This window comes from Cherax quadricarinatus, unplaced genomic scaffold (assembly GCF_038502225.1).
Source record: "Cherax quadricarinatus isolate ZL_2023a unplaced genomic scaffold, ASM3850222v1 Contig2256, whole genome shotgun sequence".
NCBI classification, from domain to species: Eukaryota; Metazoa; Arthropoda; class Malacostraca; order Decapoda; family Parastacidae; genus Cherax; species Cherax quadricarinatus.
The window spans coordinates 27,454-55,214 of record NW_027197282.1 but is presented as its reverse complement, the minus strand read 5'-3'; the positions used below and the strand labels follow the sequence as shown (position 1 = coordinate 55,214).

General features: G+C 42.3%; 1 long non-coding RNA gene across 1 annotated transcript; it reads right to left on the bottom strand.

Moving 5' to 3' along the window:
* LOC138851818 (uncharacterized) lies at positions 1 to 27,761 on the bottom strand. Its single transcript, XR_011391423.1, has 3 exons — positions 27,623 to 27,761; positions 9,381 to 9,475; positions 1 to 231 (listed from the first exon to the last, which is right to left on the bottom strand). It is a non-coding gene; the product is annotated as an uncharacterized lncRNA (long non-coding RNA).

The window sequence follows — 27,761 nt, the reverse complement described above, 5'->3', positions numbered from 1 at the left end:
TATTTTCTATGAATGTACAATTATTATTAAAAACAATTTGTGATATACAATCAAGGGAAGTTAAGTAATACAGTATGTCATCAATGACTACATGACTAATGTATAATAAAGCTAAAACCAAAGAAACACACGATACATACCTGTCATAGCGTTCCCTGACAGACACACTTCGTTCATAAGGCGCTCTTGCTCTAGTGAGATCTGTTGAATTATCTTCTATGTTTACCACATCTGGAGAAATTAGTGAGTTTTATTATTTTTAAGTTTGCTTTAACTGAAGTATACTGTAATTAGTAGAGATAGTAAATAAAACATGGAGTAGTCAGACTCAAATTATAATAACTGTAAATAAAGATCAACAAGTGAAGATTTCTGTTTTTAAACAGTAAAATCTTGGTGTAACAGACCTCTATGGAATGGACCTAGTCTGCTGCACTGGGCATGTTAATACAACAGATTTTTGTTTAAGTAGACACCCTCTTTTTCCTAATAGTCCATTATACCAAGGTTGAACTGTACAGTATTTCGATAGCTGTTGCAGTGGTCTATGTAATTATCTATTTGTAATTACAGTATCTAGGTATTTGTATCTATAGGAGCAGAGCTATATTCATGGTGTCCTGTCTTCAATAACTTATTCATCATATACAGTGGGAACTCGGTTTTCATCTTTAATTCGTTCCAGAGAGTCTGACAAAAACCGAATTCAATGAAAACTGAAGCAATTTTTCCCATAAGAAATAATGCAAATCCAATTAATCCGTTCCAGACAATAACTATAATTTTACATACACAAAACAATGAGAAATAAATATAAAGGACTAATGAAATGGATAAATGAACATTTAACATCATTTTTACCTTTATTGAAAACTCTTGTTGGCGTATGGAAGATGGCGAGGAGGGGAGAGGGAGGAGAGGTTATCTCTACCACCCTCTACCACCATCACAACCACTACCACCATCACTACCACCCTCTACCACCATCACTACCACCCTCTACCACCATCACTACCACCCTCTACCACCATCACTACCAACGTCTACCACCATCACTACCACCCTCTACCTTTGTAGAGGGTGGTAGTGATTGAATTCTATCATGTTTCTCGCCTTCTTTATCAAAGGGCTGGCACTTGGAACTTTCTTTGGCCCCATGCTGGCTTATTTAGCAGTTGCACTCAAATAAAAAAACAATGGATTATTACGAAATGTTTCGTATGAATGCGCAGGGTAATGTTCACTTGATGAGAAACAAAGCCAGATTGACTCAGAATGCATGAGTAGGATGCTTTGTGTGAGCGTGGGCAGACAGACACATTCTGTGCAGCGGACAAAAACTGAGGTGATGGACGAAAACTGGGACAATATTCTGACGAAAAAAGTCATCAAAAACCAAATTCAACAAAAACCAGGGCAAACATAAACTGAGGTTCCACTGTATTTTTTTTTAAATTTCTAATAGCTGTAGCACATACTACATCCTCTTGTAATTCATTCCCCTTTTGCACCAAGTCCTAAATGATATAAACTGGGAAGATAGACTAAACAACACAGATCTTACCCTATGTCTGGAACAAATTAACTCTGTGGCACTTGAGGCATGCTCAAGGCATATTCCCTTAAGGAAAAGGAGATGATGTAAACTAGAAAGAGAAAGGCACTCCCTATACAGGCGAAGGCAAAGAATAACAAAGTGGCTACAAGAGGCCAATATATCTGCAATACGTAGGGAGAGACTGGTCAGAGAAATAGCAAACATCAAACTAACCTGGAGTTTACCTGGAGAGAGTTCTGGGGGTCAACGCCCCTGTGGCCCGGTCTGTGACCAGGCCTCATGGTGGATCAGTGCCTGATCAAACAGGCTGTTACTGCACACAGTCCAATGTACGAACCACAGCCTGGCTGGTCAGGTACCGACTTTAGGTGCTTGTCCAGTGCCTGCTTGGAGACAGCCAGGGGTCTATTAGTGAGACCCCTGCGTTTCATTGGGGGGATGTTGCATCGTCTGGCGAGTCTTTGGCTTTCGTAGGGAGTAATTTATGTGTGCAAGTTTGGTACTAGTCCTTCTAGGATTTTCAAGGTGTATATAATTGTGTATCTCTCCCGCCTGTGTTCCAGGGATTACAGGTTCAGGAACTTCAAGCGCTCCCAGTAACTGAGGTGTTTTATCTCAGTTATAAGTGCCGTGAAGGTTCTCTGTACATTTTCTAGGTCAGCAATTTCACCTGCCTTGAAAGGTGCTGTTAGTGTGCGGCAATATTCCAACCTAGAAAGAACAAACAACCTGAAGAGTGTCATCATGGGCTTGGCATCCCTAGTTTTGAAGGTTCTCATTATCCATCCTTTCATTTTTCTAGCAGATGCGATTGATACAATGTTATCGTCCTTAAAGGTGAGATCCTCCGACATGATCACTCCCAGGTCTTTGACATTAGTTTTTCGCTCTATTGTGTGGTAGGAATTTGTTTTATAATCTGATGAAGTTTTAATTTCCTCAAGTTTTCCATATTGGGGTAACTGAAATTTCTCATCGTTGAACTTCATATTGTTTTCTGCAGCCCATTGAAAGATTTGGTTGATGTCCGCCTGGAGCCTTGCAGTGTCTGCAACGGAAGACACTCATGCAGATTTGGGTGTCATCTGCAAAGGAAGACACGGTGCTGTGGCTGACATCCTTGTCTATGTTAGATATGAGGGGGTGTAAGCCACAGCACCGTGTCTTCCTTTGCAGATGACACCCAAATCTGCATGACAGTGTCTTCCATTGCAGACACTGTAAGGCTCCAGGTGGACATCAACCAAATCTTTCAATGGGCTAAAGGAATCTTACAGCAGTCAGGAAATGCGAGAACTAAAAGCCATAAATGAAACTGAAAGAAACCCAAGGTATTTCTTTTCTTATGCCAAATCAAAGTCTAGAGCAACATCCAGTATTGGGCTCCTACTTAAACAGATGGGTCCTACACAGATGACAGCAAGGAAATGAGTGAGCTACTCAAGTCCCAATATGACTCAGTTTTTAGCGAGCCACTAACCAGACAGAGTAGAAGAACTAAATTAATTTTTTACGAGAGAGAGACAGAATTTGGTAGACACACACACCTATCTGATATTATCCTGATGCCAAATGACTTCGACCAGGCAATACAGTGGACCCCCGGTTAACGATATTTTTTCACTCCAGAAGTATGTTCAGGTGCCAGTACTGACCGAATTTGTTCCCATAAGAAATATTGTGAAGTAGATTAGTCCATTTCAGACCCCCAAACATACACGTACAAACGCACTTACATAAATACACTTACATAATTGGTCGCATTTGGAGGTAATCGTTATGCGGGGGTCCACTGTATATGATATGCCTATACACTCTGCCCAAGGCCCAGACTCATGGAACTCTGTGTTCATCAAGAACTGCATGCTTTTAACATCCTGTGGAGAGGGAGCTTGGACACTGGGGTTGTCCCACAGTTACTAAAAACAACAGACATAGACCCACTCTACAAGGGGACAGTAAAGCAAAAGCAAAAAACTACAGACTGATAGTGCTAACATCCCATATCATAAAAATCTTTGAAAGGGTTCTAAGAAGCAAGATCACCACCCATCTAGATACCCATCAGTTACACAACCCAGGGCAGCATGGGTTTAGAGTAGGTCACTCCTGTCTGTCCCAACTACTGGACCACTATGACAAGGTCCTGGATGCTCAAGAAGACAAACAGAATGCAGATGTAATATACACAGACTTTGCAAAAGCCTTTGACATGTGTGACCATGGTGTAACAGTGCACAAAATGTGTGATAAAGGAATAACAAGAAAAGCTGGTAGATGGATCTATAATTTTCTAACAAATAGAACACAAAGAGTAGTAGTGAACAGAGTAGTCTGAAGCGGCTTTGGTGAAAAGCTCTATTCCACAAGGCACAGTACACGCCTCCATTTTATTCCTCATCCTCATATTGGAAATAGACAGGATTATAAGCCACAGCGCCGTATTTTCCTTTGCAGATGACATCCAAATTTGCACGACAATGTCCTCCATTGAAGACATTGCAAGACTCCAGGTGGACATCAACCAAGTCTTTAACTGGGCTGCAGAAAACAATATGAAGTTCAATGATGAGAAATTTCAATTACTCCGATATGGAAAACGTGAGGAAATTAAAACTTAATCGAGGTATAAAACAAATTCCAACCACACAAAAGAGCAAAAAACTAATGTTAAATACCTGGGTTGATCATGTCAGAGGATCTCACCTTCAAGGATCATAATATTGTATCAATCACATCTGCTAGAAAAATGACAGGATGGATAATGAGAACCTTTGAAAACCAGGGACGCCAAGCCCATGATGACACTCTTCAAGTCATTTGTTCTGTCTAGACGAATATTGCTGCACACTAACAGCACCTTTCAAGGCAGGTGAAATTGCTGACCTAGAAAATGTACAGAGAACCTTCAGAGCACGCATAACTGCGATAAATCACCTCAATTACTGGGAACACTTGAAGTTCCTAAACCTGTACTCCCTAGAACACAGGAGGGAGAGATACATGATTATATACACCTGGAAAACCCTAGAGGGACTAGTACCAAACTTGCACATGAAAATTACTCCCTACGAAAGTGATAGACTCGGCAGATGGTGCAACACTGTTGCGGCCCCCTGCCAAACTAGCGGTTAAATAGTTAACCTGCCGGCCGGCAGTACCACTGGGTACGTCATCAAACCCAATGTGGGGACTGCTGAGCCGGCCTTAGAGCAGTAAGTTCCTGAGTGCCTCACGGTGCACATCTAAGCAGTAGGTACCTGACCACCTAAGGGTACAGTCTACTGGCTTTAGTAACAGTATGTACCTGAGCGCCTCAGGATACGCACCTAAGCAGTAGGTACCTGAACACCTAAGGGTACAGTCTACTGGCTTTAGAAACATTAAGTACCTGAACTCCTCAGGGTACACATCTAAGCAGTAGGTACCTGAACACCTAATCGTACCTATCTACTGGCGTTAGAAGAACCGCTCACCGCAGCTCACTGAGTCTGTTGGCCTCAGTTACTTGACGGCCGCATTCAGTGAGCTTGCAGCATGGTGTTCGGCTAGCGGTGTGTCAACCGGCTTTGGAGAGGATTTACTGGACTACCGGTGATGTCTGTGGACTCACCGTCTACGCTGATCAACTGTGGGCCGGAATCATCAGATGCTGTTTAGTGGGACATTACATGAAGAAAAGGTTGGAGTGTTACACTGAACTGGGCCAGGACCGTAGTGTGACACTTAGGAACGTATGATGGAGTGGAACACTGAGATATGCACAGGACCGTAGTGGAACACTGAGATGAAAAGGGTGTCGTGGGACACTGAAGATGGCCTGGTTGTAGTGTACACTGAATAGTGTCATGTGACTGGCCTCGACCGGATAAGTGTCGTGAGAAGCAGTTGATTGTAATTTATTATACAAATGTTATTTATAATTTATTATTTTAGCATATAGATATATATATATAGTGACAGTAGTGTCAAGAGAGTTGTACCCTGTGTAGGGTCACGAATAATTATTTATTATTTTAGTTAGATGCTAATTATAATTTATTATAGTAACATGTACATATCATATATCATAGTTCAAATACCTCTAGACCAAAGATAGTTGATTTTTATATATTAAAGATTAATTTATTTTAATGTGTGTATTTATGTATCCCGAACTCTTTATTACAAAAGGAGTAAATCTTATCTTCTTCTTTTAAAAATTACTTTTTTGTAATAGGCCCTATATGTGATTATCATGTCTCCTCTTTTCTTCCAACTGGTCATCATGGGCAACTTTAGTGCTTGCAGCCTATCACTAACTCGTATATTTAAACTCTGGCAATGCTTAAACAGGCACGTCAAGAATATCATTGAAGTATATACAGTGGAACCCCGGTTTTCGTTTTGTGACTCTGCCTTTGTTACTCATAGAAGGTGGCAGTGATACCTGGAATACCTGGAGAGAGTTCCGGGGGTCAACACCCCAAGTGCCACAGAGTTAATCTGTTCTAGACATAGGGTAGGATCCGTGTTGCTTAGTCTATCTACCCAGTTTATATCATTTAGGACTTGGTTTACTTGGTCTCACCTTATGTTTTTGTTACTGAAGCTGAGTTTGGTGAAGGCTCCCTCGTGACTGATCATATTTCGTCAGCCTGGGGCTCCCCGCATACATGTCTGGACCTCTATTATGTTGTGATCTGAGTAAATTGTTTTTGATATGATGACATTTTGTATCAGATCATCACTGTTAGTGAAGATGAGGTCCAACATATTCTCCAATCTTATAGGGTCTATTATTTGCTGGTTTAAGGTGAATTTGATGCAGAGATTTAGAAGCTCATGTGTGTGTGAATTTTCATCTGAGCTGCCTCCTGGTGTTATCTCTGCCACCACATTATTTCCTATATTCCTCCATTTTAGGTGCCTTAGGTTGAAATCCCCCAGGAGCAAGATGTTGGGGGCAGGAGCTGGAAGATTTTCCAGACAGTGGTCAATTTTCAAAAGCTGTTCCTGGAATTGTTGGGACGTTGCATCTGGAGGCTTGTATACAACCACAATGACCAGGTTTTGGGTCTCAATCTTTACTGCTAAAATTTCAACTACATCATGTGAGGCATTTAGTAGTTCTGAGCATATAAGTGACTCTGATATAAAGGCCAACCCCCCTCCTTTTGCCTGTTCACTCTGTCACATCTGTATAGGTTGTAACCTGGGATCCATATTTCGTTATCCAAGTGATCCTTTATGTGGGTCTTTGTGAAAACTGAGAACATTGCATTTGACTCCGTGAGCAGTCCATGGATGAAAGGTATTTTGTTATTCGTTGCTGGCTTTAGACCCTGTATATTTGCAAATATGAATGTCGTCGGATTGGTGGTATTGGTGGTATGGGAGGTTTTTTTTTTTTCCTGGCATTAATATCTGTTGTTTTGGAGTGATGGTGGTAGAGGGTGGTAGTGATAGTGGTAGAAGGTGGTAGTGATGGTGGTAGAGGGTGGTAGTGATGGTGGTAGAGGGTGGTAGTGATGGTGGTAGAGGGTGGTAGTGATGGTGGTAGAGGGTGGTAGTGATGGTGGTAGAGGGTGGTAGTGATGGTGGTAGAGGGTGGTAGTGATGGCGGTAGAGGGTGGTAGTGATGGCAGTAGAGGGTGGTAGTGATGGCAGTAGAGGGTGGTAGTGATGGCAGTAGAGGGTGGTAGTGATGGCAGTAGAGGGTGGTAGTGATGGTGGTAGAGGGTGGTAGTGATGGTGGTAGAGGGTGGTAGTGATGGTGGTAGAGGGTGGTAGTGATGGTGGTAGAGGGTGGTAGTGATGGTGGTAGAGGGTGGTAGTGATGGTGGTAGAGGGTGGTAGTGATGGTGGTAGAGGGTGGTAGTGATGGTGGTAGAGGGTGGTAGTGATGATGGTAGAGGGTGGTAGTGATGGTGGTAGAGGGTGGTAGTGATGGTGGTAGTGATGGTGGTAGAGGGAGGTAGTGATGGTGGTAGAGGGTGGTAGTGATGGTGGTAGAAATAACCTCTCCTCCCTCTCCCCTCCTTGCTGATTCCATACCCCAACAAGAGTCTTTAATGAAGGTAGAAGTGATTTAAATGTCCAATTCATTCTATTGAGGACATTAGTGCACTCCAGGATGATTTGAATAGACTGATGCTGTGGTCGGAGAAGTGGCAGATGCAGTTTAATATGGACAAATGCAAAGTGCTAAATGTTGGACAGGACAATAACCATGCCACTTATAAACTGAGTAGTGTAGATCTTAATACTACTAATTGCAAAAAGGATTTAGGAGTTCTGGTTAGCAGTAATCCTAAACCAAGACAACAGTGCATAAGTGTTCGCAATAAAGCTAACAGAATCCGTGGCTAATACGACGGTCTGGAATTTTGAGACTCTCTGACCCCCCATCCCCCGTAGTATGATTTGTTTGCAATCGTGTCATTATGATTTCATGAGTCATGTTGATGGCTTTAAGCGGACTTGAGCTAGAGTTCGTCACAGCCACGCTAGTTGGAGATTTGTCTGTAAAAACTTGCATTTGTGGTCACAGTGGTGCCTATGCTAACCTTCCTATGGTGTAGAAATATACCTAGTTGGACGAATCTTATTGTGGCAGGTTGGTCCAGTGGCTAACGCGACGGTCTGGAGTTTTGAGACTCTCTGATCGCGGGTTCTATCCCCGCCCATGGTATGGTTTCATATCAAGAAATATAAATAATAGAAGTCCTCAGGTTGTTCTTCAACTCTATACAGTGGACCCCCGCATAACGATCACCTCCCAATGCGACCAATTATGTAAGTGCGTTTGTACGTGTATGTTTGGGGGTCTGAAATGGACTAATCTACTTCACAATATTCCTTATGGGAACAAATTCGGTCAGTACTGGCACCTGAACATACTTCTGGAATGAAAAAATATCGTTAACCGGGGGTCCACTGTATATCCTTGGCTAGGCCTCATTTAGATTATGCTGCACAGTTCTGGTCACCATATTACAAAATGGATATAAATGCACTGGAAAACATACAGAGGAGGATGACAAAGTTGCTCCCATGTATCAGAAATCTTCCCTATGAGGATAGACTGAGGACCCTGAACCTGCACTCTCTAGAAAGGCATAGAATTAGGGGGGATATGATTGAGGTGCATAAATGGAAAACAGGAATAAATAAAGGGGATGTAAATAGCTTGCTGAAAATATCCAGCGAAGATAGGACTTGCAGCAATGGCTTCAAGTTGGAAAAGTTCAGATTCAGGAAGGATATAGGAAATCATTGGTTTGGTAATAGAGTTGTGGATGAGTAGAACAAACTCCCGAGTACCGTCATAGACGCTAAGACATTGTGTAGTTTTAAAAATAGGTTGGATAATTACATACTGGGTGTGGGTGGGTGTGAGTTGGACCTGATTAGCTTGGGCTACCAGGTCTGGTGCTGTGCTCCTTCCTTAAGTGGAAGTGACCTGACTAGGTGGTCATTGTTATAGGCCGGGGGGGTGGCATGGACCTGCTTCGCATGGGTCAGTAGGCCTGTTGCAGTGTTCCTTCTTTCCTATGTTCTTATCAGTGCTTTATATTTATTTCTCATTGTTTTCTGTATATAAAGCTATAGTTATTCTCTATAAAATGTACTTTTTGTTAATATTTTTGGGTGTCTGGAATGGATTAATTTCTCATGGGAAATATTACTTCAGTTTTTGTACAAATCGGTTTTCAGCTGACCTTCTGGAACGGATTAAAGACGAAAACCGGGTTTCCACTGTATCTCAGCTTTTAAGGCCCAATACATTATCAGCCAGCAAGAATGTGAACCCAGACAAAGAAAACTGAAAAATACTCACAAGTTTCAGGTTTCTCCTGTTTCTTCTGTCTGCTGAATGGTCCTCTTGAAACTCTCTGCAAGAGTGGCATGTGGCTCTTGTCATGGGCTGGCATCCTGAGGAGTAGAGCAAGTGCTTGAATTTATACAAGTGATTTGGGAAGTGGTGCAGCCATGGGGTAGAGACTAGCTAATGGAGCTAAAAAAATGCAAATACTGTACTTTATTATCAATAAATGGTCAATAGTCACTGTATTATATTAACCAGTAACCATGGAAGCATGATAGTTTGGGAAATTTCATATTCAAAACGAAAATCACGTTTTAATTTTAAGCAATTTCCTAATTTTTTCAACATTTTATGATTTTTAAGCCACTCCCACAGACTGAGATCCTGCATTAAGCCATCCCCAGATTAAAATCTTTCATTAAGCCATTGCCAGATTAAAATCTTTCATTAAGCCATCCCCAGATTAAAATCTTTCATTAAGCCATCCCCAGATTAAAATCTTTCATTAAGCCATCCCCAGATTAAAATCTTTCATTAAGCCATCCCCAGATTGAAATATCTCATTAAGCCATCCCCAGATTAAAATCTTTCATTAAGCCATCCCCAGATTGAAATCTTTCATTAAGCCATCCCCAGATTGAAATCTTTCACTAAGCCATCCCCAGATTGAAAACTTCCATTAAGCCATCCCCAGATTGAAATCTTTCATTAAGCCATCCCCAGATTGAAATCCGGCATTAAGAGTAAGGCGGAGAGCAGGTTCGCAGATGAACAAGCAGGCTTTTGGAAGAGTAAGGGAAGTGTAGACTAAGTGTTCAAAGTGAAGCATATCAGTGAACAATATTTAGATAGGGGGTAAAGAGGTTGGCTTAAGGCAAGATTTCAATCTCTGGGGGTGGCTTAATTTAGGATTTCAATTTGGGGATTACCTGGAGAAAGTTAAGGGGGTCAATGCCCCCACGGCCCAGTCTGTGACCAGGCCTCATGGTGGATCAGGGTCTAATCAACCAGGCTGTTACTGCTGGCTGCTCACAATCCAATGTACGAGCCACAGCTTGGCTGGTCAGGTACCTACTTTAGGTGCTTGTCCAGTGCCTGCTTGAAGACAGCCAGGGGTCTATTGGTAATCCCCCTTATGTATGCTGGGAGGCAGTTGAACAGTCTCAGGCCACTGACACTTATTGTGTTGTCTCGTAACGTGCTAGTGACACCCCTGATTTTCATTGCAGGGATGTTGCATTGTCTGCCAGGTCTTTTGATTTCATAGTGAGCAAGTTTGGTACTAGTCCCTCCAGGTGTATATAATCATGTATCTCTCCCGCCTGCATTCCAGGGAGTACAGGCTCAGGAACTTCAAGTGCTCCCAGTAATTGAGATGTTTTATCTCAATTATGCATGCCATGAAGGTTCTCTGTACATTTTCTAGGTCAGCAATTTCACCTGCCTTGAAAGGTGCTGTTAGTGTGCAACAATATTCCAGCCAAGATAGAACAAGCGACCTGAAGAGTGTCATCATGGGCTTGGCATCCCTAGTTTTGAAGATTCTCATTATCCATCCTGTCATTTTTCTAGCAGATGCGATTGATACAATGTTATGGTCCTTGAAGGCGAGATCCTCCGACATGATCACTCCCAGGTCTTTGACGTTAGTTTTTCACTCTATTTTGTGGCTGGAATTTGTTTTGTACTCTGATGAAGTTTTAATTTCCTCATGTTTACCATATCGGAGCAATTGAAATTTCTCATCGTTGAACTTCACATTGTTTTCTGCAGCCCACTGAAAGATTTGGTTGATGTCTGCCTGGAGTCTTGCAGTGTCTGCAATGGAAGACACTGTCATGCAGATTCGGGTGTCATCTGCAAAGGAAGACACGGCCCTGTGGCTGACATCCTTGTCTATGTCAGATATGAGGTTAAAAAACAAGACAGGAGCGAGTACTGTGCCTTGTGGAACAGAGCTTTTCACCATAGCCGCCTCAGACTTTACTCTGTTGCCTACTATTCTTTGTGTTCTGTTTGTGAGGAAATTATAGATCCATCTACCAAGTTTTCCTGTTATTCCTTTAGCACGTATTTTGTGTACTATTACGCCATGGTCAGACTTGTCGAAGGCTTTTGCAAAGTCTGTGTCTGTGTATATTACATTTGCATTCTTTTTGTCTTCTAGTGCATCTAGGACCTTGTCATAGTGATTCACTAGTTGGGAGAGACAGGAGCGACCTGCTCTAAACCCATGTTGCCCTGGGTTGTGTAATTGATGGGTATCAAAATGGGTGGCAATCTTGCTTCTTAGGACCCTTTCAAAGATTTTTATGATATGGGATGTTAGTGCTATTGGTCTGTAGTTCTTTGCTATTGGTTTACTGCCCCCCTTCGTGGAGTGGGGCCATGTTTGTTGTTTTTAGTAACTGTAGGACGACCCCAGTGTCCATGCTTCCTCTCCATAGGATGTTAAAAGCACGTGATAGGGGCTTCTTGCAGTTCTTGATGAACACAGTTCCATGAGTCTGGCCCTGGGGCAGAGTGCATGGGCATGTCATTTATCGTCTGTTCGAAGTCATTTGGCATCAGGATAACATCAGATAGGCTTGTGTTTACCAAATTCTGTGGCGCTCTCATAAAAAATCCATGGCTTAATTCTTTCAATAATAACCCTACCATACCAAACCAACACACGAAAATCACTCCCTATGAAAGCAAAAGACTTAGCAGGAGATGCAACATTCCCCCGATGAAAAGCAGGGGTGCCATGAATACATTGAGAGACAACACAATAAGTGTCCAGGGCCCAAGAATGTTCAACTGCCTCCAAGCATACATAAAGGGGATTACATAAGAACATAAGAACATAAGAAAGGAGGAACACTGCAGGAGGCCTGCTGGCCCATACTAGGCAGGTCCTTTACAATTCATCCCACTAACAAAACATTTGCCCAACCCAATTTTCAATGCCACCCAAGAAATAAGCTCTGATGTGAAAGTCCCACTCAAATCCAACCCCTCCCACTCATGTACTTATCCAACCTAGATTTGAAACTACCCAAAGTCCCAGCCTCAATAACCCAACTAGGTAGACTGTTCCACTCATCAACTACCCTATTTCCAAACCAATACTTTCCTATGTCCTTTCTAAATCTAAACTTATCTAATTTAAATCCATTACTGCGCGTTCTCTCTTGGAGAGACATCCTCAAGACCTTATTAATATCCCCTTTATTAATACCTATCTTCCACTTATACACTTCGATCAGGTCTCCCCTCATTCTTCGTCTAACAAGTGAATGTAACTTAAGAGTCTTCAATCTTTCTTCATAAGGAAGATTTCTAATGCTATGTATTAATTTAGTCATCCTACGCTGAATGTTTTCTAACGAATTTATGTCCATTTTGTAATACGGAGACCAGAACTGAGCTGCATAATCAAGGTGAGGCCTTACTAATGATGTATAAAGCTGCAGTATAACCTCTGGACTTCTGTTGCTTACACTTCTTGATATAAATCCCAGTAATCTATTTGCCTTATTACGTACGCTTAGGCATTGCTGTCTTGGTTTAAGGTTGCTGCTCACCATAACCCCCAAGTCCTTTTCGCAATCTGTATGGCTAAGTTCTACATCATTTAATTTATAAGTACTAGGGTTATGGGCACTCCCAAGCTTCAGAACCTTGCATTTATCTACATTGAACTGCATCTGCCACTTTTCTGACCAAGAATAGAGTTTGTTTAAATCCTCCTGAAGTTCCCTAACATCTACGTTTGAATCAATTATCCTACCTATCTTTGTGTCATCGGCGAATTTGCTCATATCACTAGTAATTCCCTCATCAAGATCATTGATATATATTATAAATAACAACGGGCCCAAGACTGATCCCTGTGGAACGCCACTTGTTACAGATCCCCACTCGAAGGAAGAATGGATGGAAGAGCAATGTAAAAGGATGGAACAAGCGTGGAAGAGCAAACTAGGTGAGCTTCCTGTGAAAATGGAGAAGAGGATGGAGGCAGAGAAGAAGAAATGGGAGTCACAAGCTGAAGCCAGGATATGGGCCCTAGAATATGAGGTAAATATGCTGAAGCGAATTACAGGGCTATTGCCTAGAGGAGACACAGCATCTGAAGCAGGTACACCCCTATTAAATGAGGAGTCCAATGGAAAGGAAGGAAACAAGACATATGCTAAGGCCCTATCAGTCCACCAAGCAAGGCCGAGGAATGTAGGGGGAGAGTTTTTAGAAGGGATAGCAGTAAGTGAGGGGGAGAAGGTAGAGAAGGTGACAGGTCCTGTGCAGAGGCACGACCATGAGACCGAGAGTTACAGGAAAAAAAAGAGAGACAATGGCTATGTACAAACGAGAACCAGAGACAGAGGGAAAGTCAATAGGAGGAAGAATGGGAGAAGTCAGTGTTTATTCATGGGCTTCAGGAGAGCTAAGGAAGGACACCTAATGAAAGACAGCAGAAAAAAATACAGGAGATTGAAAACATCATCAAAGAAATAGGCAAGGAGGACATGACTGAGATAGTAAATTTTCAGAGAATAGGAGGATACTTGAAGGAGAGAAATCAACTGGTCAAGCTTATTTTCAAGATAGAAATGGTGCGGAAGAAGGTCCTGCAAGAGAAATCACAGCTGAAGAAATCATTAACAAACAAGAGGGTGTTTCTAGACCGCGACAGAACAAGAACAGAATGACAGCAGCTGAGGGATAAATCACAGAAACGAAAGGGGCTAGGAAGAGAGACAAGGACAGAGTCAACAGAGGACAACCAGAGCTGGGCAGAACAACAAGCACAAGTACACACAGAAGCACCCTCAGAACCCCACAGCCAAACATGCTATCCCAACACAAACCACAATCCACACAGCCCCCATCCCACACTATGCTGTAGAATCCCACAGCACACTGCCAAGTCCCCCACCCCCACAGATCCCCTAGAACATAATGTTGGAGAGGAAACTGAAGGTATGGTACACCAACACTGATGGAATAACGAATAAGTGGGAGGAGTGGCTTGAAAGAGTCAAAGAGGCATCACTGGACATCATAGCTCTCACAGAAACCAAGCTCACAGGAATGATAACAGATGCCATTTTTCCAAAGGGATATCAGACCCTGAGGAAAGATAGAGGGCACAGAGGGGGTGGAGGAGTGGCACTGCTCATCAAACACCAATGTGATTTTGATAAGTTCGAGAGAGGAGACAGTGGTGAAGCAAAAGACTACATAATAGGAACACTTCAGTTTGTAGGTCCCAAGGTGGTAATTGCAGTGATGTATAACCCACCACAGAAAAGCAGCAGGCCAAGGCAAGAGTGTGATGAGAGTAACAAAGCAATGGTTGACACACTGGCTGAAGTGGCCAGAAGGGCTCGTGCAAGCAGGGCAAAGCTGCTGAGTGTGGGTGACTTCAATCACAAAGAAATTTACTGGGAGAACCTGGAGCCACATGGGGGCCCAGAAACGTGGAGGGCTAAGATGATGGAGGTGGTACTGGAAAACCTCATGTACCAACACGTAAGGGACACTACCAGAGAGAGAGAGAGAGGACGAACCAGCAAGACTGGACCTAGTATTCACCTTGAGTAGTGCAGATATTGAGGACATCACATATGAAAGACCCCTCGGGGCCAGTGACCACATGGTTCTGAGCTTCGAATACAGAGTAGAGTTACAAGTGGAGAGGGAAGCAGAAAAAACGGGACGAATGAAGCCAAACTACAAGAGAGGGGACTACACAGGCATGAAGAATTTCCTGCACAAGGTTCAGTGAGACAGAGAACTGGAAGGGAAGTCAGTAAATGGGATGGTGGAATATGTGACAACAATATGCAAGGAAGCTGAGGAGAGGTTTGTACCCAAGGGCAACAGAAATAACGAGAAGGCCAGGATGAGCCCTTGGTTCACCCTAAGGTGTAGAGAGGCTAAAATCAAGTGTGTTAGAGAATGGAAGAAGTACAGAAGGCAAAGGATCCAGGTGAATAATGAGAGCAGTTGTAGAGCCAGAAATAAATGTGCACAGATAAGAAGGGAAGCCCAACGACAATATGAAAATTACAAAGCAGTGAAAGCCAAATCTGACCCGAAGCTGTTGTACAGCCACATCAGGAGGAAAACAAAGACCAGGTAATCAGGTTGAGGAAGGAAGGAGGAGAGATCACAAGAAACGACTGAGAAGTATGCGAGGAGCTCAACATGAGATTCAAAGAAGTGTTCACAGAGGAGACAGAAGGGACTCCAGAAAGACGGAGAGGTGGGGTACACCATCAAGTGTTGGACACAATACATACAACCGAGGAAGAAGTGAAGAGGCTGCTAAGCGAGCTAGATACCTCAAAGGCGATGGGGCCAGATAACATCTCTCCATGGGTCCTGAGAGAGGGAGCAGAGGCGCTATGTGTACCACTAACAACAATCTTCAACACATCTATCGAAACAGGGCGACTACCTGAGGTATGGAAAACAGAAAATGCAGTCCCAGTTTTTTAAAAAAGAGACAGACACGAAGCATTAAACTGCCGACCAGAGTCACTGACATGAATATTATGTAAAATCATGGAGATTATCCGGAGAAGAGTGTTGGAGCACCTAGAAAGGAATGTGCTTATCAATGACATCCAGCATGGATTCAGGGACGGGAAATCCTGTGCCACAACACTACTGGAGTCCTATGACAAGGTGACAGCAGCAAGAGAAGAGAGAGTGACCTTCATTATTGTTCCAGCAGTCATAGAAGGTGGTTGTGATGTCCAAGTTTATATTTTGAGGTGAAAGGTGGGTGATTTTCTTAGCCAAACACTTTTTAAACTTATAATAAATATTCACTGAGCAAGCTATTGATATGCATGTGAGGCATATTATATTAATTTTATTTTCCTACTGAATGTTATAAATACTTCTGCTTAGTTGTCATGCTCTGTATTATAATGATAAAGTAATGAATAAATTTTCTGTTTATCTTCTAATTGTTTGTTATTTTCTTCTTTCAGATGCCTCGTACTTGTGTGAATAGGGCAGACAACTGCTACATTTGTGGTGAGGTGACCTTTGCATCACAGAAGCGCCGTATAACTGCTATGGTTAGAAAGGCATATCACTTATATTTTGGATGCAAGATTGGTGACCAGGATAAGAACTGGCCTCCACACATATGATGCATCAATTATGCTACTAACCTTCGCCAATGGTTGAACGCGAACAGGAAAGGAATACCCTTTGTTGTGCCAGTGACATGGCGAGAGCCAACAGACCATACCAACAATTGTTATTTCTGCATGGTACCTCCAGTACAAAAAGGCTTGTCAAAGAAAAAAAAGGGGGTTCATTCAATATCCAAACATTCCATCAGCTATTCGCCCAGTTTCACATGGAGAAGGTCAGCCTGTTCCTGATGCACCAATTTCGGTATCCTTCGAGTCAGATAAAGAAAGTGGTGAGGAGAAAGAAGAGAAGGATGACAGTGCTGGATTACAGAGTGACCGAAACTCTGATGAAGCACACTCCTCTAGGCCGCATTCCATGACAAAAAGGAAACTCCATGACCTTGTCAGGGATCTGCAACTACCCAAAAATAAGGCAGAGCTGCTAGGCTCCTAGCAGCTGATGTGAAGATTTCAAAATTTCGTGACTGTCAGCAGCAGTTCAACGATTTCTTCGTAATGGAAGGTGATTTAGTGCCTGCAACAATATTAATGGTCTGATGGAAGCACTTGGCATCGACTACGAAACCAGTCACTGGAAGCTGTTAATAGATTCATCAAAAACGAGTCTGAAAGTTGTCTTGCTGCATAACGGCAATAGTAAACCATCAGTTCCTGTGGACTATGCACCACATATGAAAAACCTAAGAGAATGTAAAGCATATGGTGCAATGCATGAAATATGATGAATATCAATGGCAGCTCTGTGGTGACTTAAAGGTTGTTGCTCTTGTGATGGGCTTGCAGGGCGGATACACCAAGTACTGCTGCTTTCTATGTGAATGGGGCAGCCGTGCAAGAGGTTCCCACTACATCAGGAGAGACTGGCCACCTCGTCAGTCACTGGAGCCTGGGATGAAAAATGTTCAACATCCACCTCTCACTGAACCAAACAAAATTTTGCTGCCACCACTACACATAAAACTGAAGATCATGATAAACTTTGTAAAAGTTATAGACAAATCCGGTCAGGGATTCAAGTATTTAACATCAAAATTCCCCTCACTGAGCGACGCTAAGATAAGAGAGGGAGTCTTCAATGGTCCTCAGATTCGAGAGCTTCTTAAAGATGGTGACTTTGAATCAGACCTTCATGGGGAGGAGAAAGCTGCTTGGGAAGCATTCAAGTTAGTGGCGAAGGGATTTCTCGGAAACAGAAGGGAAGGCAACTATGAAGAATTGGTGGAAAACCTCATCAAGGCTTACAAGAACATGGGATGTAACATGTCACTTAAAATCCACTTTTTGGACTCACATTTAGACTTTTTTCCAGCGAACTGTGGGGCAGTTAGTGACGAACATGGTGAAAGGTTTCACCAAGATATTTCAACCATGGAAAAATGGTACCAGGGCAAATGGGGCACAAGAATGCTTGCAGACTATTGCTGGACATTGGCAAGAGATGATTCTTCAGCCCACTGTAAGCTTCAAGCAAAAGGCAGAGAGTAGGTACGAATTAGAGTTTAAAACATACTGACATATATTGTACGTTATAATAAAATAATCAAATATTACATGTCTTGTATCTTTAAAGCATGTGTAAATACGAATAATATAATAATTGTGTATTAAAATGTGATGCTGATTTGACACGTCTAGAAATTTGGTGTGAAAGAGGGTGTGCAGCAGCCGCGAAGTGATACAGAGGAGGGGGACACCATAGTGTAAATAATGTGTGAGCACTGGTCTGTTAATAGTGAAATTTACGGTGCCCCGTGGCCTGGTGGCAAAAGTTCTCGCTTCACAAGGTGAGGGGTCCGGGTTCGATTCCCAGCGAAGGGGTGGAAACATCCTACGTGTTTCCTTACACTGGCTGTCTGTGTTCACCCATCAGTAAAATGGGTACCTGGATGTTAGTCGACTGGTGTGGGTCGCATCCTGGAACAAAACTGACCTAATTTGTCACTGATGTCATCTAGGCCTGTATACCTTGTACATGTACCTGTAGTAAATAAAGATATTATTAAAAATTTAATCCGGCGTCATCGAGGCCATAACTGGGTGTTTCGGCCCTAATTTGTAATAGGAACCCAACTGTGGATGGTAAAAAATATGGAGACTATGCCATTACTCACACGGGCAATAGTAACAGCCTGGCTGATCAGGCCTTGATCCACCATGAGGCCTGGTCACAGTCCGGGCCAGGGGGGCGTTGACCCCCAAAACCCTCTCTGGGTGTACCCCAGGTAGGTATACATGCCGGAAAAAAAATCCCCCCCCAGTACCAACAATACCACCAGTCCGATAACATTCTTCTTTGCAAATATACAGGGTCTAAAGCCAGCAACAAACAACAAAATACCTTTCATCCGTGGACTGCTTGCAGAGGCAAAGGCAATGTTCGCGGCTTTCACTGAGACCCACATAAAGGATCACTTGGACAACGAAATATGGATCCCAGGTTACAACCTATACAGATGTGACAGAGTGAACAGGCAAAAGGGGGGGGGGGTTGGCCTGTACATTGCAGAGTCACTTGTTTGCACAGAACTGCTTAATGCCTCAAATGACGTAGTGGAAGTTTTAGCAGTAAAGGTCGAGAACCAAAACCTAGTCATTGTGGTAGTCTACAAGCCTCCGGATGCAACATCCCAGCAATTCCAGGAACAGCTGTTAAAAATTGACCACTGTCTGGAAAATCTTCCAGCTCCTGCACCCAACATCTTGCTCCTGGGGGATTTCAACTTAAGGCACCTAAAATGGAGGAATATAGCAAATAATATTGTTGCAGTAATAACACCAGGAGGCAGCTCTGATGAAAACTCACACTCACACGAGCTTTTAAATCTCTGCACAAAATTCAATTTAAACCAGCAAATAATAGAGCCTACTAGACTGGAGAATACACTAGACCTCATCTTCACTAACAATGATGATCTGATAAGAAATGTCACCATATCAAAAACAATATACTCAGATCACAACATAATTGAGGTTCAGACATGTATGCGTGGAGCCCCAGACCGACAAAATGAGACTAGTCACGAGGGAGCATTCACCAAATTCAACTTCAATAACAAAAACATAAAGTGGGACCAAGTAAACCAAGTCCTAACCGATATAAGCTGGGAAGATATACTAAGCAACACAGACCCAAACTTATGCCTAGAACAGATTAACTCGGTGGCACTCGATGTATGCACAAGGCTTATTCCTCTAAGAAAAAGGAGGAGTAGATGTAAAATAGAAAGAGACAGGCGCTCCCTTTACAGGCGACGGAAAAGAATAACAGAGCGGCTAAAAGAGGTCAATATATCTGAAATGCGCAGGGAGACACTGGTCAGAGAAATAGCAAGCATCGAACTTAAGCTAAAAGAATCCTTTAGGAGTCAGGAATCGCGGGAAGAACTAAAAGCCATAAATGAAATCGAAAGAAACCCAAAGTATTTCTTCTCCTATGCCAAATCAAAATCGAGAACAACGTCCAGTATTGGGCCCCTACTTAAACAAGATGGGTCCTACACAGATGACAGCAAGGAAATGAGTGAGCTACTCAAGTCCCAATATGACTCAGTTTTTAGCAAGCCGCTAACCAGACTGAGAGTCGAAGATCAAAATGAATTTTTTATGAGAGAGCCACAAAATTTGATTAACACAAGCCTATCCGATGTTATCCTGACGCCAAATGACTTCGAACAGGCGATAAATGACATGCCCATGCACTCTGCCCCAGGGCCAGACTCATGGAACTCTGTGTTCATCAAGAACTGCAAGAAGCCCCTATCACGAGCCTTTTCCATCCTATGGAGAGGGAGCATGGACACGGGGGTCGTCCCTCAGTTACTAAAAACAACAGACATAGCCCCACTCCACAAAGGGGGCAGTAAAGCAACAGCAAAGAACTACAGACCAATAGCACTAACATCCCATATCATAAAAATCTTTGAAAGGGTCCTAAGAAGCAAGATCACCACCCATCTAGAAACCCATCAGTTACACAACCCAGGGCAACATGGGTTTAGAACAGGTCGCTCCTGTCTGTCTCAACTACTGGATCACTACGACAAGGTCCTAAATGCACTAGAAGACAAAAAGAATGCAGATGTAATATATACAGACTTTGCAAAAGCCTTCGACAAGTGTGACCATGGCGTAATAGCGCACAAAATGCGCGCTAAAGGAATAACAGGAAAAGTCGGTCGATGGATCTATAATTTCCTCACTAACAGAACACAGAGAGTAGTCGTCAACAGAGTAAAGTCCGAGGCAGCTACGGTGAAAAGCTCTGTTCCACAAGGCACAGTACTAGCTCCCATCTTGTTCCTCATCCTCATATCCGACATAGACAAGGATGTCAGCCACAGCACCGTGTCTTCCTTTGCAGATGACACCCGAATCTGCATGACAGTGTCTTCCATTGCAGACACTGCAAGGCTCCAGGCGGACATCAACCAAATCTTTCAGTGGGCTGCAGAAAACAATATGAAGTTCAACGATGAGAAATTTCAATTACTCAGATATGGTAAACATGAGGAAATTAAATCTTCATCAGAGTACAAAACAAATTCTGGCCACAAAATAGAGCGAAACACCAACGTCAAAGACCTGGGAGTGATTATGTCGGAGGATCTCACCTTCAAGGACCATAACATTGTATCAATCGCATCTGCTAGAAAAATGACAGGATGGATAATGAGAACCTTCAAAACTAGGGAGGCCAAGCCCATGATGACACTCTTCAGGTCACTTGTTCTATCTAGGCTGGAATATTGCTGCACTCTAACAGCACCTTTCAAGGCAGGTGAAATTGCCGACCTAGAAAATGTACAGAGAACTTTCACGGCGCGCATAACGGAGATAAAACACCTCAATTACTGGGAGCGCTTGAGGTTTCTAAACCTGTATTCCCTGGAACGCAGGAGGGAGAGATACATGATTATATACACCTGGAAAATCCTAGAGGGACTAGTACCGAACTTGCACACGAAAATCACTCACTACGAAAGCAAAAGACTTGGCAGACGATGCACCATCCCCCCAATGAAAAGCAGGGGTGTCACTAGCACGTTAAGAGACCATACAATAAGTGTCAGGGGCCCGAGACTGTTCAACTGCCTCCCAGCACACATAAGGGGGATTACCAACAGACCCCTGGCAGTCTTCAAGCTGGCACTGGACAAGCACCTAAAGTCAGTTCCTGATCAGCCGGGCTGTGGCTCGTACGTTGGTTTGCGTGCAGCCAGCAGCAACAGCCTGGTTGATCAGGCGCTGATCCACCAGGAGGCCTGGTCACAGACCGGGCCGCGGGGGCGTTGACCCCCGAAACTCTCTCCAGGTAAACTCCAGGTAAACACGTGTGAGACTCAACAATCAATATTTGCACCAATAACTCACTACAGTTGTGACCGGGTGTGGAAGTGTGAAATTGCTCATTACTCTATAATTTGCTCATGATTGTAGCCATGTATAAACCTAAGTAACCATTCTTACAGGATTCATTACCTTTGTAACTTATAAGTTCATTATCCTTGTACCTAGTTCAGCTATCAAAACTTTGGAGGCCCAGTCCCTGGACCCATTACGTACCTCTGTAATCTGTAAATACCTTTGTAACTTGTCATGATTGTGACCAGACCTACCTGGAGTTCATTACCTTTGCAAATTGTGAGTTCATTACCTTTGTAAATTGTAAGTTCATTACCTTTGTAAATTGTGAGTTCATTACCTTTGTAAATTGTGAGTTCATTACCTTTGTAAATTGTGAGTTCATTACCTTTGTAAATTGTGAGTTCATTACCTTTGTAAATTGTGAGTTCATTACCTCTAACTTGCTCAGCTATCAAAACTTTGGAGTCCAGTCCCTGGACCAATTATGTACCTCTGTAATCTTTTGACTACCGCCCACAGGATGGGTATGGGGTGCATAATAAACATATTAAACTTAACTAAACTTGAGAATCTTTTTCGTGGAAATGTTTCAAATACCTCGTCTTCCGCCGTTCCTCTCTGTATTGGACTGACGAAGCCACTGAATGGCGAAACGTTTCCGTAATGAAGATTCCCGTATATTGAACAAGTGTCCCATTCTTCACCTTTCCAGTTTTGTAAACCACTGATGTTCCTTGACGCTGATGAGGAGCACTTGATCCGAGGAATTGACTCTGATCTTCCCTTCTATGTATCGAACCTCACTTCCTTCAGGGAAGGTTCCTTGATGTTGGTGAGGGGCTCTTGATTTAGGGAATTGGATCTGTGCTCCAGTTCCCCAAATTAAGCCTGAATGCCTTCCACATCCCCCCCCCAGGCGCTGTATAATCCTCTGGGTTTAGCGCTTCCTCCTTGATTATAATAATAATAATAATCGTATTGTAGATAGTCTTAATGACCTTGGTGTAGCAGATAGTCTTTTTAGTATGATAATAAGATGTTATCTTCATTGTAGAATAATAAGAAAATATTATAACCTTTATACTATAATAATAAGGTAAAAGGACCCCAATGGAAATAAGTCACTCTGTCTGACTTTTTTGGGTTATCCTAGGTTCCCTACACATATGCTGCTATGTATGATAATTCTATGTAACTGTATTTGTGTTTACCTGAATAAACTTACTTACTTACTTACTTACTTATTCTCTAGGCGTTGTATGACCCTGCGTTGTGAACACACTCTTTCCCCAGTTAATTAATGTAATACTAACATATTGCTATGCTGAGCCAGTCAAGCAAATGTTACAGTGGCACATAATGGGTCCAAGGACTCTGACCCATCTATCCTAGCCTAAAATAAAGAAAATAGTGACTCGAGCATTCATAATAACACGATAGTAAACTAATGAAACAGGTAGAAGTGAAACCCATCATGACAAGGCAGTTCTAAAATGATCGGGCCAGTGCTCTAACCAGGTAGTTATATTTCTATGCGCTTGGATCGTTAGCATGGGCCACCAGTGTGACCACTACTGGAGGTCTTGTTAACTGAGGAATCTCACACCAACATGGCTGTGGCAGGAGTTACCTGCAGTCCATTCAAACACATCATCGTTGATAACGGGTGAACACCTGGTCTCAGCAGCTGCACTTCAGCGATGAAGAGAGCCAAGTGTTCTACCACAGATACAAACTGTAGATATAAATCCATATGTATACCTGTTAACCCTTTTGGGGCCTAGTTCCTAGGCCTTTTGTGTATCCATATGCTCTTGCGCTACCGTCCACAGGATGGATATGAGGTGCACAATAAACTAGCCACTTCGGTGACAAAATCTAAAAAATCTACCAAGTTGTCCTGGATGAGTCAAGGACAAAACAATGTTAGCTGTGACACAGGTTTCAAGAAGCTTTTCAATTTTCCCTGATAAATATATTTAAAACAACACCAACCATGACCGACAACTAAAGTAGTGAATAAATTATTGCTGGATATAAGAAAAAAAAAAAAAAAAAAAAAAAAGGAGATAGCATTGTGGGATTGTGGGTATTAAAACAATGTCCAGAAGAACTGAGCCATCCACTCGAGGAAGAAAAATTGGCATTCAAATGACACTTTGTGTCACTATTAAAAAAATAAACTATCGGTCGATTTCGTTAACAAGTGCTGTTGTAAAAATATTGCAAAAAATCCATTAGAAAGAGTGGATAAAACCCTTGGAGGAGAACAACCTTAACTCATAAGTGTTTTAAACAATTCAGTTTTTGGACTGAAAATTCTTGCTTCTCAAATCTATTATGACAGTCACAGAAATTGTTTAAGGACAAGGGATGGGCAGATTATATTTATCTAAATATTAAGATAGTTCCCCATGAGAAACTTCAAAATCTACGAGGATGGAAAAAAAAAATCGAAGTTATGTGAGGAGAAATGCCTTGATGGGATGTGAGACGGTGTGCAGCAAGGATCTGCACTTGTCTCAATACTGTTTATAATTTATATAAATGACTAAGCAGAAGGCATACATAACTATATAAATACGTTTACAGATTGTCCGAAGGAAAGAAATAAAAAAATAAACTAAATCTCTACAGGATGTCTTAAATAGAGTAAATGGAGCGATAGCTGGGTGATGGAAGTTGATGTAGATAAATGCCATGTAACAGTAATAATGGGAGAGTGTGAAATTAGGCTACATGAATAATATAGACTGACAAAATATTGAAAGTGTCAGAGAGGGACCTTGAGTTATTGCTAACAAATTATCGCCTAAAGATCATATACACTAAATTGTGAGAAAGCCTAACGTTACTCTGGCGAATTCTAAGAGAGCTTTTAAATATATGGCTAGAGGAATGCGAAAAACAAACCGTTGACAATGTATATTAGGCCGAGACTGGAATATCCAGCGGTGGTGTGGTTCCCACGCCTTGAAGAATAAAATGGTTATCAGAGTTAAAAAAAAATTATGAATTATGAAAAAGAAAGTCTGAAAGCACTACAGATGTTCATGCTGGGTGATGGGAGGAAGAGAAAAGACATAATAGATACATAAAATTATATACAAGATTAAATAAAAATGATGTGACTTTGTAAATGGTCCAAGTCGAACCGAAACGTCGTCGTTAAGCTCCTCTTTCCTATGTGCGGGTTATTTGTGTAAAAGTGATGTATCTCACCAGAAACAGGAATAAGAAGACACCGTGTGTAATATTGGGAAAAAATGTGGAGCCGAAGGGATAAAGGAATAATTTTCTTCAATGGCAGATCAATTAAATGAATTAAAAGAGGTTAGTTTTCCAACCACTTGAAATTTTGAAAAAAAATTGTGAACAAATTAGTGAAAAGACACCACGAGCTTCTCTTGCAGCTGCAAACACATAATTACACAGATAATTACTCATATGTGAGTTTTTAAAGCTGGCCAAAATATTCACCTCAAGGAAGGTGTCTGTCAGTTTGTTCCCGAAGCAGTGATGAGTGACAAGGATGAGTGGTCTGAGTGCTGGGTGAATGACAGTGAGTGACGTGTGAGTACCTGAGTGCCTGTTATCATGAACATGGTGCCGGTGATCAAACATGTGTTCAGTGGTACTAGACTCAACCACTATCACAGTAACCCATCACTTCCAAACCTTCACGAGGTGCGCCTTGATGCCGGGGCCTTATTGATCCAAGGGACTGGAACTATCCTCTCCTTCCTTGGATTAAACCTAGTTACCACCCATTCCTGAGGCGTCATGTGCTGCCTGGCCCCTGACACCTAGTGTCCCGGTATGGGTGGAAAGATTAGGACGTGTTTCCTTAAGACACCTGCTGTCCATGTTCACCCATAATAATAATAATAATAATAATAATAATAATAATAATAATATAAAATATCTTTATTTACTACAAGTACATGTACAAGGTATACAGGCCTAGCTGATATCAATGACATATTACTATATAGAAAGCCGCTTGTTATGCACAGCATCACGGGCAAATTGGGTCGGTTTTGTCCCAGGATGCGATCCACACAAGTCGACTAACATCCAGGTATTCATTTTACACTGATGGGTGAACAGGGACAGCAGGTGTCTTGTGGAAAACACGTCCCTAACGTTTTCCAGCCGTACCGGAGGAGATTCGAACTCCGGACCTCAGTGTGTGAGCTGAGTGCTCACACATCAGTCGACTAACACCTGGGTGTTAGTCGACTGGTATGGGTTGCATCTTGGGAACAAAAGCGACCTAATCTGCTCAAAATGCTCTGTATTCCCTGGAACGCAGGCGGGAGAGATACATGATTATATACACCTGGAAAATCCTAGAGGGACTAGTACCGAACTTGCACACGAAAATCACTCACTACGAAAGCAAAAGACTTGGCAGACGATGCAACATCCCCCCAATGAAAAGCAGGGGTGTCACTAGCACGTTAAGAGACCATACAATAAGTGTCAGGGGCCCGAGACTGTTCAACTGCCTCCCAGCATACATAAGGGGGATTACCAACAGACCCCTGGCAGTCTTCAAGCTGGCACTGGACAAGCACCTAAAGTCGGTTCCTGACCAGCCGGGCTGTGGCTCGTACGTTGGTTTGCGTGCAGCCAACAGTAACAGCCTGGTTGATCAGGCTCTGATCCACCAGGAGGCCTGGTCACAGACCGGGCCGCGGGGGCGTTGACCCCCGGAACTCTCTCCAGGTAAACTCCAGATAACAAGAGACTTTCTATATAGTATAATAGCATATAGTATAATAGTAATAATATGTCATTGATGTCAGATATGACTGTATATCTTGTATATGTACTTTAGAAATAAAGATTATCATTATTATTATCGTTTAGTACCTAGGCATACTAGTGGCCTTCTTTGTAATAAGTACTTTATTTTATAATTATCTTATAATATGTAAAACACATTGTAAGCTGTACAGAGAAATAAACATCTGAATTTGAATTATGTACCCCATACCCTTCCTGTGGGCGGTAGACAAAGAAGATTCGAGGTACATAATGGGTGGAGGTCTGGACCGCTGGGTACCTAGTAGGTACCGCCCTACCAGACCTCAACTACACTGGTAAATTTCAGTAAGTAAATAAGTTTATTCAGGTATACACAAATACAGTTACATAGAATTATCATACATAGCAGCATATGTGTAGAGAACCTGGGATAACCCAAAAAAGTCAGACAGAGTGACTTATTTCCACTGAGTACAAAGACGTTACTTGCGACTATAATGTAATATCAGCTATGTCCACTTTTGTCAGTGAAACAAGTGTGGCAGCTGTTTGACAACACTGGCTTATGAAACAAATAAATGAACTGTGTTATGAGACTCGGCATCTGTGTTAATGCTGGAGTGGTGACGGTAATTTCTGACATGACCTTCACTTGTTGCTGTCTGGCTCCTCATCCATGGCACTCCATCCATTCTTCCCTTCCTTGGAGTAAACCTGATTAACCCCTCCCCAGTCCCCAAGAGCTGTATGTCCACTCGCATTTAACGCTTCCTCGTGCAAATGATGTCTTAACCATGAGAAAATCTTCAATAACTTTGCACTGAGAATTAACACTTAAGTTTAAGAAGCTGGAAGGTCAACTTAAACGTCGTCTGCAATCTTAATGTATAATAATTCCCCAGACAGTTTTTATCTTATGTATTTACGTAGTGAAACCCCAAAATGCCTTACTTGTATTAAACAATGTTGAATGTTGTGTGAATTATGGTCAACTGGGCAGCACACCACCTCTTGTATGGACAATGAAAGTTGTTATACACACAGTGGATGTATACATAAATATTTACTCCTCCTACTCCACGTTGCTCCT